Below are 16,070 nucleotides of genomic sequence, written 5' to 3'. Positions count from 1 at the left end.
TAAATCACAATAATTACAGTAATTATCAGGCTGCAGTGTGATGAGTGCTGGGATGTGCTCACTCACCTCTGCTGAAGTGAAAAATCACCAGCACGCTGATGAAAACCCCGAGAGCTGCGAACCCAACAGAAGCTACATTTACAATAGCACAATAAAACACCTGTATACAGCCATCAATCCTCATAGTTGGTGCCCCTCAGGTTTGCACCCCATATCAGTTTTGCAGTTTGGAATAAAATTAACTCAATAACTGACTACATTTTTCACAGCCAGTCTTACTTTTAACATTAATTATGAGAAAAGATGGAAGAATGGTTGAAATTCTGCACTTATTTTCATGAGACAAGGACTTGAATAATCCATACGCGCAGATCGATTGAGAGTTTCTCACACAGGCAGAACCCATCATTTACTCCGGTGATGTGGTGACAGAGTCCATTATGTTAAGTTAACATAGGGTTTACTTCGCTTGAAGTGGGGTAATTAACAGCGCACTAAGTGCATTGGCCCTTTTTATTGAGCCTTGGCTCAGCCGAAGCCCCTTTTTACAGAAGTCAATGGTTCAACCCCAAGCTTTTTGGGGGTTGGCCAGACAACACAAGGCTCCTGACAATGATGAATGGGGGGTTTGCACGCATGGAGCCTCTCACTTCCCATCCTCTGCGAAGAGCACAGGCTTGTTCACCTCCTCGCTGCCTTCGCCTCCACATAAAGACACCTTGTTTACGCCTCGCAGCCACTGACTCAAGTGCCTAAAGTTAGAAAATGACCAGTGAAGATGATAAAGTGGAAAGTCCTGGCACCGTGAAATGTGCCGGTGTTCGTGTCAGCCTCTACCTACAGCGGCATGTCCGCCCCAGACCTGTCGAGTCGCTGCCAGACATCACAGTGCCGAGCTCTGTCGCGGGAGCTTGTGCACATGTGTGGCTCTGTGTCTGTGTTTATGTACAAGTGCAGCATATGTTTGGATTTATGTTTAAATTTACAACTGCTGAAAGTGCCTCACTTAGCGACACACACACGCAAACACACAAGGGCCACTTGTTTTACTCATTACACAACATTAGGGCGCATTAAAATCCCACTTGTCAGTGCACATGTGTGTTTTTCTGCTCCTCTTGTATCAACATGGCATTTCTGGCTCTGTGTCTGCAAAAGAAAAGCTTTGCACGTACATGCCTGAACTCCCCCTTTCCTTTTTTTACACCCCTATCCTCCCTGCCCTAATTAATTTTCCCAGTCCTGCTGCTGGTTCTCGGGGACAGGCCATTTCATCGCTGGTATGATCGCAGAGTCTGGCCATCATAGTCTGGTGGCGAAAGACATCGGCGGAGGGTATGTAGGCGAGGCAGCATGTACAGTAAATTGAGTGGTTCTGTGCGAGCTATGCAAGGTCGTTGTGGTGATTTACCTGTCAGGGCAGCCAAACGCAGGTGTCAGAGTTAAAGAGGAAGCTGCAAGGGGCGCAGAGGACCAGCTGTGAGGGAGACTGGAGAAAATGCCAGGCTCCACATAAACACCGCTCCATCACCTACATCAAGACTGCGATCAAAGCCGGTATGGATGGATCCTACAAAGGAGAGCCGAAGCCAAACAGCCTCACATCAAAGATGAAATGACCTCATGCGGGAGTCAAATCAAGGAGGAGAGAATAAGTCAAGGCATCAAGGACAGAGAGGGGTGGAGATGGAGGAGCCGAAAGAACAAACATGTGCTGACAAGACAGGCAGTGGTGTTCCAGCTTTACGCGTTGAACTGATTGGTTCTTACTCAGCAATATATGGACATACCGGTAATTTTGGGGAAACTTTTAAAACAAACACAGGCATCTTTCATGATTCAGAAAAGAGCCATAAGAATCGTAAATGTACCTACAAGTCTACTTTTCATCCAACTACAAACCTTAAAATTCTTTGATATGACTGGCAGTTGCCTCACAGTCTTTAAAGGTTGTTCCAAATGGAGGAAATCACGTATGGATTCTGTATTTAATAAAAACAAAGAACATCCAAGTCTAAACACAAGAGACAAACAAACCTGTGCCAGTCTCGTTTTACATGCATGAACTTCACTGGGTTATTTTGACAGTGAATGTCTGTTTTTTTATGTGTTCTCATGCAACATGTGATCTTTCCTGTTATTCAGTATGCTTGAAATAAATGTATCTGTAACCAGGTCTTTTCATGAACTTCAGCATAATTACTGAAGGTAATTGAAGTGTATTGATTACAATGCTTTAACTTAGTCTCGATGTTCAATGGTACCTATATGAACATAACATATCATAGATATGCAGTACAAAAAAAAAAAAAATCTGAATTCAGTGTCAAACACTGAAAAGCATTGTTTCTAAGACGGGGTCCAAATAGCTGACATGAGGCTTTGTTACAGGGATTTTACTTTGAAATGAGAGCTTTTAAGTGAACACAATTTCAGGAAGTTGCCATAAATTTGACTTCTGGATTTCCTTTAATCTCTCAGTCATTAATCTATTCACCCACTCATTCAGTCACAAAGATCCACATCTATTGAGCTGTTCATGCTGTTGCAGTTTGTAGATGTGGCCTGTTTCGTGTCAGTGGAAAGCAGTTCTCAGTTTTGTCTTTTTTTTTTTAACATTTTCAGTGGACAAGCTACAGAGCGGTTATGCAAATTAGCTTAAAGAAACACTGTTTTGTTTCCACTTTCAACTGAAAGGTTCTTCTTGCCCTTTCTCCTGTATTGCCTCAATGCATCTGCAGTGTAAAGACAAGTCTGAAGATGTGAGATCAGTCTGGGTCTGACTTCAGTCACCACAGAGAATTCCCATTCCTAATTCTTAACAAACCCAACATTAAATTGCTCCAGCATCTGTTTTTTTTTTTCCTCCCTAAACAAGGGAGGAGACCTGTACAGAAAAGAGATGAGGTCAACTTTTCCTTTAATCGTCCCTTGGGTGTCACATCATGTGGGATGCAGAGCTCAGAACTCCCGTGAATCCCGTTATTTGCATCTGCTACTCGTGGAGACATCTGAACGACGGCCATGCGACGCAACACACAGAGGAACGAGGGCGAGGAGCTGGTGCTTTGGGAAGAGGATTAAACATGTATCAAGAGGAAGGCAGTATATTAGAAAAAAAAGAATAAAGAAAGAAAAAGGAAGACAGGGGTCACATGTGCTTGTGGAAAAGGGAAGAATGCTGCCCCGAAGATCACAAGCAGAGAAATACTTTATCACTGCTCCCTCTATCATTTCTCCTGGCAGAGACAGATGGCCTGCAGTCAGATTGGATCACTTCTGGTTTTCCTTGGGATTTTTTTGCCTGCTGTGCGTTTTGAGTGTGCGCACATGCACGCAGTCATTTACACGAACGAACACAGTAACACAGGAGGAGGCTGGCAATTAGCAACGTCAGCTAAACGAACATCTGCCTTCCATAACGAACGCACTTCATCCGAACGTATGATAATTGTAGAGACAGAGCTCAACAGTTTGAACTCATTCAAGGTATCTAACTTTCATCAGATTGATTAAAGGGTATATTTAAGCGAATGTTCATGAATGAAAGCATTTCAAGATTCGTCGAGATAAATTGTGATCAATCATCCTGAACGCAGGAAGAATTTTATTGCTACTTGACTGTCTCCAATTTCCTGCCAGAGTTGGAAAGACAACATTTACAAGCTGTTTGCTCCACAGTTTGAAATGCTGTGGCTCGGTAATGATGAGGAGTAACCAAGGAAATAGGTGGAAATGTGCAGCCCACCTACAGCTCACATTTTATACTAGTTCAAACCTTTTTTTTTTTTATCCACACAAACTAAGTATTTGTCAACAACCACCAGTTTAACTTTTTTTCTAACCAAATTAAAAGCAGATGTTTTAAGTAAGAGCTTGGATTTACTGCTTTCTGCTCTTCCATGATATTATGATATGGGTTGAAAAGGTTCCATATTTGACACGTTTTGGGGTGTTTGCTTTTTAGCCCTGTCGTTTATGTTTTTCATATTTTGTGGTTTTCATTCTGTGTGTTTCAGGGTAAACACACAGATACAGACAATCACACATTTACACCAAAGGTAGGCTTCATTGAGAACATGCAAACTCCTCACAGAGACGCCCCCCTCGTGTCTGGGAAAGCTAATATTTTACAGGAAATGTAGAAATTGTTATCATATCTCAGCAAAGGTAGTTATCATTGCCATTTGGCACATTCTGCTCTCTGTAAGTCACAGTTATACTAAACACTGATGCAGTGTCAACTGTACTGGATGAAATATCAACATATTTACTTAATACTCTCAACTTTGATCACATTTTATTCTGACAAAACACCTTTCTCTCTCAACTGAATGGCTTTGGCGAGGTGTTGCTGCAGACGGTAATGAGCCTACTATTCAAGAAGATCCAGCTGTTCGGTTCACATCTGTATAACCCTCCTTTCTTTCTAATGGCTGACACATCTGAAGTTCCTCGAAATGAGGCCTGTATACCAGTGGAAGCTTGTAAAATGTCACTCTGTTGTGATGTTCCAACATACTACATTTGGCTAAATGAGTTTTTGGGAAACAGATATGATGTTGATGTTGTGAAATGTATGCAGCCCCTGCAAGAGTAAGCAAGCTTTTTTTTTTCTTTCCCACAGTGTGCCAGGACTCTGATTCATATGGCCTCCCAGCACATTTAAACAGAATGCAGTTCATATGAATTTGATTGGTTACACCTGTGCTTTCTTGCAACGTCCAGTCAAAAATATTTCCTTCCAAGAATGTGGATATGAAAGATTATTAAGGCCTGCGCTCGATAGTGCTCAGTAAATGGATGTTTCTGTTTTATCCAAGAGGACTGTGGGCTCTGCATACCAACTTGTTAGAGAGCATGAAATCTCTCCAGGACCAACTGGTATTGATTAGCCAGACTTGCACACCCCTGCTGACAAATCTGTAGCTGTACAGTTGCAAAGTAAGCTAGTAAAACGCAACGCGGTATTCCTTTGAATGCTGAGCTTGCTCCAATTATTAGTTGGCAATTAAAAGCTTGGTGGGAGCAGCTCTGGTAAGAACGGCAACAGAAGGAAGAGAAAAATGCTTTCTTCAAATATCTTTAATCCGGCGAGCGGTCACAGCCGCCGTCCCATAAACACATGCTTGTAAACATGTAAACACAACGGGGTGTAAACATTTGCAAGGTTAGTTTCACCCACGCAGTCATCGGCGAAGCATCCAAACAAAGCACTCCCGCTGCCGGGAGAGGACACTCTTACGTAACTTCAATTAAACCAGAAAGGATCGCGATGATGATGCCAAAGCACAGGAATGAGCTAATTACCGATTTGTTGTACAACACAAGTTGAGGCTCAAGTGCACCTGACTCTTTTTCTTTGATGTTAATGAAATACTGCTGGCCGAGCGGGTACCTCACCGGGCGGAAAAGCACAGCAGCCCTATTGTGAGAAGGAAACCTGTTTGTGTGGAGAGTAAAGAAAGACAGACGTCCCTTTCTCCCTGCATCTTCTTTTATCTAACCCACAAACAAACATGCTCTTTCATAACTGGACGCCATTCGGGGAAAGTGAGATGAAGCTGCGCTGCAGCCGTTTATCCCTCCTTGCCGTGGAGATCGTCACGCTGTGGCTTTCCACAGCACGCCTCCTCCCAGGTGTTCTCATCTCTCGCTCTCATCTCGTCTGTCGTCGCGCAGATGAATCACAGACTGGGTGAACGAGCCTCCGCCGGACTTGAGCAGGATGTTTGGGAACGCTGCGAGGCCCTGTTTTCATCCCGCGGCCGTGGCGTTATCTCGGCGTCGGGTGCTTTTCGGTGATGGATATGCGTACGGCGGATGCCAGCAGCAATCGGAGCGGGAAGAGCAAATACGAGGGGAGATGATGGGAAGGGGTGGAGGCAGCGGCTGGAAAAACACCGCCGAAGTCGGCGGCGCTGTGTATCTGCGCGGAGCAGATAGCTTCTATTAGGAGGTCGGGCCGGGCGACGGCTCATTTGAGAGCCTCAAACACCTTCACGCTTCACCGCACTGCCAACGCGGCTCCTAAAAAGAGAGCGGTTTAACGCACACTCGTGATTCACAGCTTTGACAATGTCCAAGGGTTGAGATTTGAAAATGTGTGTTCAGTCATGCCCAACCACTTCACACACACACACTCGCTTAATGAGAGCATGCAGAAATGAAAAAAAAGAGATATTAAAGGAAATATTCAACAAAAAAGTTCAAAAATTATACTCAAACTTTACACCCCCGCCCCCAATCCCAGCTCACACACTCAACAGACAAATCAAAGTGTGAACGATATGAACCACCTTCAAGTGATGATAAATGGAGCGCAAGCTCCCCTGAACTTTATAATTACAGTGATCAAACATGGCTGTAATTCTCACTCGACACACTTGTCGGTCTTCCTCTGCTGGCACGGACACGCCACGCCAATAAATATGCATTCCTTCTCCCCTCTCTGTAAAGATTAAAGGGTCGTTTTATGTGAACGTTGCTCTGAAGTTGACGTGTGTGTGTGTCTGCTCGTGTCCTTGGACAGTGTGTTTTTACAGTGAGATGTTCAGAGGAGTCGCCAGTGGGAAGCAGGCTTACAAAATACAAACTTTAGTAGGCTTAAAGTGAAACTGTAACTTTTGTGCTATTTGAAATCGTCACCGGCAGTGACATCTCCACGGTTTGAAATGCGGTGACAGTAAGTACTCCAGTTTATTTCATATGTCTATATAAGGCGGGTAATACTTTAAGCTCCCTTTATAAACACTATGACTAATAATTCCAAGACATGTGCAGAGTGAAGCTACATTCACATCATGCAGGAGAGAAAGGAATAACGTTTGTCACATTTAAAACCAGTCACAGAACTGCTGCTAATTTTAACAGTAACTGAGTAAATCGGTAATGCAATTTCAGCAATTTTATTAAATGTTACTTTGGTCATACATGAAGGGTTTTGACAATCTTTTGAAGAGCTGGTGTCTTTTTAATTGTTTTCACATGCTCATTGTGAGCCGTATATTAACCAAACACATTCTTGCTTTTTCACTTAACTCCTGCAATGAGCGTCTATATCGGTCATCCTGACAGCAACTGGAATTCTGATCGCAATCAATACTTTTATTTAAGAGAAAAGACTTGTGATAGACATTTTGTCAAGATTACACAAACATCAACATATTTTTACAAAATCTGTCTGACGTTGTCAACATGTTTAGTTGCAGTTTTTTAAACTTTTAATCAAAAAACTTTTTTTTTTCATTATACTAACACGATTCGAGCATCTTTGAGCTGACGATCACTAAATCAGTCACTGGATCCTCATAGAGCCGACAGTTCAGCTAATGTGTCACAGGAATACAATATTTTACTTGCAATTGACAAATAAACAGCCATTCAAGACTTGTTTGAGCTGCAAACTAGAGAAGGAACAAAATTCGATATCGTTTATTTACTGTTCAATTGGATGTGTTTGTTCCACACTGAGCTCCTTCATCTGCTGCCTTTTTGAAAAAGTAACGCACAACAAAGGAGGTCTGAGAGTCATATAAAGCGAGATAAAGAGGGAATACAACTAACAGCTCATGTTTAGGCACCAAAACAAGATTCTTCCACTGGGAGGTTACATGTTTATTCTGACATCACATTTCAGGTTTAGACAGCCAAGGCTTTCTTTTTTTCTTCTTCAGTTGTTGACAGTACAAAAAAAAAAAAAAAATCAAGCTCGACCAACAATCAGTGCATCTGAATGCCTCTTCACTCTTTACAGATAGTGTTGGACGACCGACATACGGTTCAAACAAGTGAAACTCATCTGCCTACAGATTAGATAAACTTGACGGATTGCCTGCAGATTTGCATTGATTCACAGATACGTCTTCATCTAGAAGGAAAACTTGGGGGCCAAGTTTGTTTTCCGACCTTTGCTGACAGTAACGTCTGTTTCATAAGACCCTCGCAGCAAACTGCTTGTTTTCAATCTGTCTTTGATTGTTGCGAAACAGACCCCTCCTCCTATATTGTTTTCTTATCACAGACATCCCAGAAGCTTCTCCAAAACAAACCAACATGCCAGCACACTTCGCTCCCTCCACTACCCACAATCCTTATCTGCAAAGTAAACATGGGCTCCCATCCTGTCCTGGGGGGGGTTTTGTCTCTTTCTTCACTTAAGCCGTGTCTGCCAGCCATCATTAAAGCATGGTCAGGAGAAAGGAGAGGGAGGCCGAGGAGGAGGAGGCGGCGACAAGAGGGCCATGCATCTTCCCCTAGCCAAACAGAAAGTAACGATCACATGTTTACGATCGTGGATCTCATTCATCTGGAGAGAGTCTCCCACACCCCCAACAAGACTTTTTGAGAAAATGTTCTGTTTTGGATGCAGCCTGGTCATTACTGGATCTTATTACAAGAATGTTTGTATGAGAAAAAGATGTGTGTTGTTTTTAAATCCTGAAGTATTGATGTATCACAGCAATTTATGCAGCTCATGATACCGATGCCACCATAAACATGCATTTCATATGAAGCAGTTCATGAACCAGAGTGAAGTGACAAAGCCATTCATTACATTTATAGTAACTTGAAGACTCTTTAATAGTTTATTTCTGCAGAGTTGTGTTGTATTCAACAGTGACACAACATCTATCAGTAGAAGTGGGGACGTGAGGATGTTTTCTCTCGTCCTGGAGAGACTTTTTCTTAGCTTCCAGACTTCCGTTCCAGCTCCTTTATTTTCTTTCTGAGAATTGTGGAAGTGAAGCAAAGCATCAGTTCTGTCTGAGCTGCCAATTGGACAAATGGACTGTAAACACACGCATGCCTCTCATTTATTCCCATTGTGAGTGGGAACGCCAGAAAACAATTCCATTAATCTCTGGCAGCACAGTGGACCACTGAGTAGACAACAGGATAAACACACACACACACACACACACACACACACACACACACACACACACACACACACACACACACACATAGAAAGAGAAGATGGATTAGACCATTTAAACAAGGATGAGGAAGAAAGTGTGCCGTGGAAGTCACGCTTCCAAAAACAAGGACAACATAAACAGACTGGCAGCCAAAATGTTGGCCGAGACGGCGTCACCGATCAACTGATGGAATCCAGTTGTAAACGTGAATACATTGTAAATTACTGAAAAACACACATTTATCAATTGATGATCATAAAAAGAAGCAGCTAGCAGTTCTTATGAAGGTTATTTTGGGTTACATGGGCAGAACTGTGGAGGCAACTGTGAAGGTTTCATCTATGACAAATCTAACTGAGGAACTTAAGAAAACTTGAGTAATGCAACTATGTTAATAATATCATTGCTGGAATCAGTTTATAATGCTTTATCTAAAAAAAAAAGGCATTATAGTAAAACACTACTCTATTCCCAACACTGGTGGGATCTCTTTAAAATTAGAGCCTTGAATGTTTATCTCTTCTATTTTTAAAAGCCGCATTAAGAGTAATTGGTAACAGTACAGAAGCCAGCTTTACACAACCTCAAAAGCCACATTTATAAAGTTAGATACACTTCTTCAAACATAGATGGGTTGGGATGGGTTTGGAGATCTTACTATCTTGAGGCCTTTTACTTTTTATTCATAATGTCATGACTTTATATTGTGTCACCACATCTTAACCAAATGAACAGCAATATACTTGTAATTCAGAATATATTTTACACCGTCTTTACAGCTTGCTTATAATAGCAACACCATGCCTCAAGAACCTTTTAGTTTTTTTTTGTTTTGTTTTTTTTTCTAGTTGCTCATTTACGTGTCCAAACATAACCTTTTTATTTGGCACCATGGAAATAAGTGGAGGTAAAAATAGTCTCTTTAAAAATAACGCATTCCTACCAAGTGACAGAGAGACTCTTGCCCATTTAGTTCAAATGTTTCTGCACTCCTGTGGCTGCGAGGAGATATACTGGTGGGAGGCACGTTCCCAGAAAAAAGGCTTTTTTTCGTGTGTGTGTGTGTCTGCGTGCTGAAAAGGATAATTGCTCATCTGAGCTCACACAAGATGCCTCTCTCCCTTTCCAACGGCAACATAAACTTCTTCGGCATTCTTGGGAGAAGAGTTATGTTGACCTCCTCTCCCTCTCCCGGAGTGTTTGTATGTATAAAGGAAAGACTGAGTGCGTGCGTGAGCGTGCGTCTGTTGCGAGCATGCAACGCTGTGGTCAATATGATTCGGTGTGTTTCGGGTGAGGATACAAGACGGAGCTTCAGTGGGTGAATAGTGTGGGAGAAGAGGAGGGTGGTGGAGGGAGGTTTGAGAGAGGGGGCACTTTAGTAGTGTTTGGACGCTCGTGAGTCAGAGTTTAGCAATGAGGGAGTAGCAGAGGCCATGAATGAGAGTGCTTGTTTATGTGGGTCAGCGGGCTCCCATTTAACCCCTTCAGACTGGAGCAGGAAGTCGCTGCATCATCCCTGGTCGCGTCTGACTGAAAGACGGATCATGTGCGGAGTCAAACACAGCACCGGTGACATGAGAAAGCCCTTTGAAGTCCGTCAGTGCAAGAAGGGGGCCTCCGTGCAAAAAAGCCCTCCAGTAATTACCATATTTACACAAGCGATACGGGGCTTGTGTTTCATCACACGCGCCGCGCCGAGCCGCTATCTCCCACCTCACCAAGGCAGAGGTTAATTGGAGAGAGACTGTCTTTCCATGGCGAAACGCTTCTCTCCACAGGAGGGGAAACTGGATCAGGAGTGGAACTCTAAACTGTCACTGACATTTTCCGGAGAGCCCGACGTGTCGGAGGAAATCTTGGCGTTCAGCAATGCATGCACACAAATTGCTTTTCCTGTTTGTGCAGCTGCTACGTTTGTCGGAGATTCCAGATAAAATAGCTATTTCAGGATGTGAATTAGTTGAAGGAAAATGCCGTGCCTAAATACTGTACGCGCACCTGGTGGAACTCAATCAAAGCTGTGCTCCGAGGCGACCCGAGAGAGATTTAAACTGGAAGAGAGGGGCAGGTAGAGGACGTTTGTAGCTGTGCTGGCTTGATTGTGCCATTGTGAGAAGATAAAAACAAAGACTTTACAACAAAACCACTTCTATACTAATTTTATAGCTGTGGTTTTCACTGGTACCACCACTCCCATTTTAAATGCTTTTAAAAAGCTCTAAGTTAAAAGGGTGGTTTTTTGAAGCGAACAGACTTGTGATATCCAGCATTCAGATGGTTTTTAAGTCTTCCATCTGTTTTTATTATATTTCTTCCACTATATTTGAATGTCATTTGTCGCCTCTCTGTGAGAGGTGTTCATGAAGTTCTTTTTTTTCACAACTATAAGGGACCAATTTCAATAAAGATTTAATGAGAAAGCATTGAAATTACAGTTTCTGACAACAGAGCCAGGCATTTCATGCTTCACAAATTAAAAGTAGACCAATAAATGTAAATATATGTAGGTCTCCACCAACATATAAATGTTCAACTTGACTTTTTAGGTGCTTAATGCTTATTTACATGTTGTATATTACCTGTGCTATGTAGGCGATGTGCTTTAGGCTCATCAGCGCCGTTCTGCTAGAATAAAACCAATGAGGGTGGAAAATCTAAAAATCTGTGGCCTGCAAAAATGAAACAATAAACTACACATGCTAAAAAAATACAGATTCTGAAGATTTAACATTTGTAAATATGCAGATGACTGGTCATTCCAGATTTATATTTTCTGTCCACGATATTTTGTAAACTGTTTCTAAAGCACACCGTCAAATTGATGGATAAGTGAGCTTTCCATTCACCACTTAGAAAGTTTTTTGTGGCAAAAATCTCGGAAAATGATACTCAAGAACTTGCGAAAATGAGACTAAATCATCAGTGTGCTTAGATTGTGCTACAGATAATGAGAATGTAAATGTAAACGATATTCATAATTTGGCTCAATAAAGGTCTAATTCTGTTCGTTCAAAGACAAAGTCTCCCGGGTCTTCGTATTATTTGATCTTTATTCCATAGCTGTGATGACCTGACCTTCAAACTACAAGCTGCAAGAGCTGTCGGATCTAAAATTATTTTTCCTGGTCCAACATCAGAGTCCAAATAAACATTTGGCGGCGGCTTTTAGACGGATGAGCCTCACAGGGACTCAGTGATTCACCAGATTTCAGACCACAGCAAGTCTGTGAGAAAGAACAATGATAGCAAACGATCACAGGCTCCCTCCTCAACACCCCCTCCTGCCACACAGGTTGCGAAGAGGACATCTGTCCTCCGTAAACTCACCAAGGCATCAGTGTCCGGGGTCGGAATGTCTGGAATGTGCCTTTGTGGTCATCAAGCTTGTGAACTACTCATTTGCTTAGTATTGCTTCCAGAATCTGGCAACAAAGGCATCCCAGTCCACCTCTCACCTTTGAGGGGTTCTCCTTGAACCAGGTCTCAGGAATTTTTGACTCGGGAGTTATGATTTTGACCCACAGGTCAGCCAGTTGGGGACCACCCTAATCCAAACATATCAGCTCTCATATTGTCCGAGGGGTTCATATTTGACTTTGTAATATCACATTGAGTGTGTGTGTGTGTGTGTGTGTGTGTGTGTGTGTGTGTTTGTGTGTGTGTGTGTGTGTGTGTGTGAAAGTGCATTGACATCATACGCTAGGAATGTCTGTCAATTCACTAATCTTTCCCACCCTGCCCAGTGTGTAGCTCAATGCTATAGTGTGTCAGTAGGATATCAAAGATTTGTGTTTTGAGAGTGAGTAATGTGGGAGGTGTGCGATCGTGACTGTCTCGAATGTTGTCAGGTACTGAGTGTCCCAGCGACAATACTCTAATTGGTCAGAGAATTGAAGTGGCTCTCTAAGAATCAAAGTATCATTAGGGATGGTGAAGAGTTTGATTTTTCTGTAGCAGTTGATCATGTTCAAGGTTGTAGGATGCTGGAGTTAATCCCAAAGGCAGGGCACCACCAGGCCATCAAACGGCAAACTCAAAGAAACAGTCACACGCAAACTCCTATTCTTACATATGGGCAATCACAAGTTAAACCGATGTGCATCTTCTGGGACTGTGTTAGAAAACTGAATCCATGCAAAAGGAAAACATGATATACGGGGTTCAAACCCACAAGATTCTTGCTATTATTGAACTTTATTTTAACCCTGAAGAATTGTTAAATTATATTTTTTAGACACTGAGACGTTCAAGTCAGGATAATGATACACTATTATGAAGGTGCACAATGAAATCTCTTGAAATATATATGTAGAAACATATGCTTTGCACTCTCTTTGTCTAGCACCTTTATATGAATACGCTCTCCTTTCATTACGTTCTCCTCTCTGACCACTTCACTTTCTCCACGTCTTTTAATTTTCCATTCAGCCACAACTATCTCTTTTAAAGCTCCTCCGCCCATTGTGAACATGTTATTCTTTTGCTGTCCAAAGCAGAAACTCTCACCTTTTCCTCTTTCCCCTCTCCTCTATTTTTAATTTCCATTTCTTCTTTTCTAGTCTGTTCTCGCTATCTGTGCTGGAGCTGTTATACATTTTTTATCATGGGCCTCCACAAATGGATTTTTCTTTAACTATCACTTTCTCTTCCTTTCATGTCTCCATCATTCCTTTCTCCCCTCTCACTATTTTTTTTCTCCTTTTAATTTTGCCCCAGCCTTCTCCCCCACCTCCCGTTGCGTGCGATGGAGAGAGGTATACTCTTTCGTCAAGCCTGCACAAGTGGGTGGAGGAGGGGGTCGGAATTAAAGAGGGAGGTGGCTGGGGCGGCGGTGGTGGAGGTGGTGGCGGGCGACTGAGGCAGATCTATTTTCAAAGCGCTATCTTTTCATTTGTTTTCCCTCTACATTTCATTGCTATTTAGGAGGAAGAAAAGAGGGGAGACAGAAAAAAAAAGGGAAAAAGGGAAACCATACACATGCTCGCACTGAGAAACGACCCATATGGCCATCAGTCATAAAGGGAATCTTTCAGAAACAACTCACTGGCTTATCTACCAAGACAAGACACAACCCAAGAATCTGCCCCAGCTCCAACAAACCACAGCTGCCAGAGAGAGATTTTTATCTTTGCCTGGGAAAAAAAACCCCACAGAGCTCCCAGCCACGTCACCATAAGTGGGCATCAGACAGGACTCACCTGGACCTGATGAGCTTTCACTTATATTTCAAATTCAACTATTCTCTAAAGTGAAAGCCCCATAGCTCATCTGGCCAGTCATGCATATCTCCCTAGGTCATTCCTGTATTTGCAAATGAATCCAATAAATATGTAACCATCTTCCCTGAGGATTGCTTTTAATCACCTCATCATGGGAAGAACCACAGAAACCCCTCATAGTTGTGTTCAATCCCACAAGCACGCTTGGGACAGAGGCGCACTTTCATTTAACTGGACGAATATCATGCAATTGCAAAGCACGCGAGGAGGCCGGGATGGAAAACAGTGACCGAGGGTGAGCGGATGAGTAGGGAAGGGGAAAGGGTCGCTCTTCATCAGCGAATACCTCAGTGGTTAGCACTTCATTACCGTGTGTCCCACGTTGTTTTATGTGCACGGCTCTGTCTTAGGTGGGCTGTAATGGGAGAGCAAATGTCAGGCCACACTTACTCCTGGGAATTTCTTTTTTCTTCTCTTCCTTCTAAAGAAAGACAACATCGGAAGGACCACCCTGACAGGGATTAAAACGGGTGGGGCCGGCAGGGTCGAGTCACATGAATCAGTCCTATTGATATGTGATTGTATGTACAGTAGGCTAAGGGTAGCTGTGAGTGTGTGTGTGTGTGTGTGTGTGTGTGTGTGTGTGTGTGTGTGTGTGTGTGTGTGATGGCCTTTCTCTCTGTCAGTCCCGTGACAGACTGGTGGGCTGTTCAGGGTGAATCATGCCTTAGCTTTCTGAAATGCTCGCACACCACAGTTGCATTTGTTAGTGCAGTTGTACAATCACAGTGATAGAATCTGGAGTACTGCTATGGCTGCTTGCCATGTTTTTGGGGCTACAAGGCGCACTTAAAATCCTCTAATTTTCTCAAAAATCAACAGTGTGCCTTATATTCCGGTGGCCCTAACGTATGAACCTCGCGGCCACCGTAGTCAGGAGCCTCGCGGTGTGGTGTGTACCAGAGCCACCAGATGGCGGTAGTGCAACAGTTGGTATGCAAGCCGCTGAAAAGCCCCAAAGAAGAAAGACCCCACAAAGGCGCCTGTTACTTATTATTTACGTACTTATTATTGTAGTGTCTTTGCCGTAGGTGTTATTTCTTGACAGTAAGCTGTGTTCTGTTACTTCCTATGTTTTTCAAGTTACCTGAATGCACTGTTGTGGTGTGAGTGGCTGGGAGGGAACAGGGGGCGGGATGAGGAAGTGAGTGAGTGTGTGCATCACAGACATCATGTATATTGTAGCGATATGGGGTCGCTGATTGGTTATTTTGGGTGCTGCATTGCATTTTGGGAGTTTTGGGGTGTTCATTTGGTTGGTGCTGCAGTGACTGTGGGCCTGCTAGCCATTTGTGTTGTGTGTATGCTAACTTGGGAACAAAAATATATGGACAACATCAGATAACATGGCATCAATGAAATGCTACCATCGGAGCAAACCCAGCCAAAGGGGGTATATAGAGAGAATGTGGGATGAACGGTTGGTCAGAAACCCCACATCGAAACTGAGTAAGAAACAACTACTCGCTCAGTGTTCAAATATCCGAAGGAGGAAATTACTGTCAGTATGATTTTTGTTGTTGTTTTTGGTGTGTGTGTGTGTTTTATTTCTTATAATTATTTTTTGTGAAAAAACTCCGCTGAACTGTCTTTACCAAGCATCACTGAGCCCCTTCAGTATAAGTAATGCTGTATGATAAAGTAAAGATTGTATGTAATAACATTAATACGCATAACATGAATTAATAATCAGATGGGTGAGCCAGGCTGGGATAGAATCAACAAATTACAGGTAGCTCACTGTAGGCAAATACATTTCTATGATACTTGTAGAGTGTTATTTTCGGGTGTGCAAGCGAGTCTGCTGCTTTTACAAATCAACAGTTGTTTAGTTCAGCCGAAATTTCAATTTATATGCCAAACTTTT

The sequence above is a fragment of the Salarias fasciatus genome, chromosome 7, assembly GCF_902148845.1.
Source record: "Salarias fasciatus chromosome 7, fSalaFa1.1, whole genome shotgun sequence".
Taxonomy (NCBI): Eukaryota; Metazoa; Chordata; class Actinopteri; order Blenniiformes; family Blenniidae; genus Salarias; species Salarias fasciatus.
The sequence above is the reverse complement of the archived record's forward strand: the minus strand, read 5'-3'. Positions refer to the sequence as shown.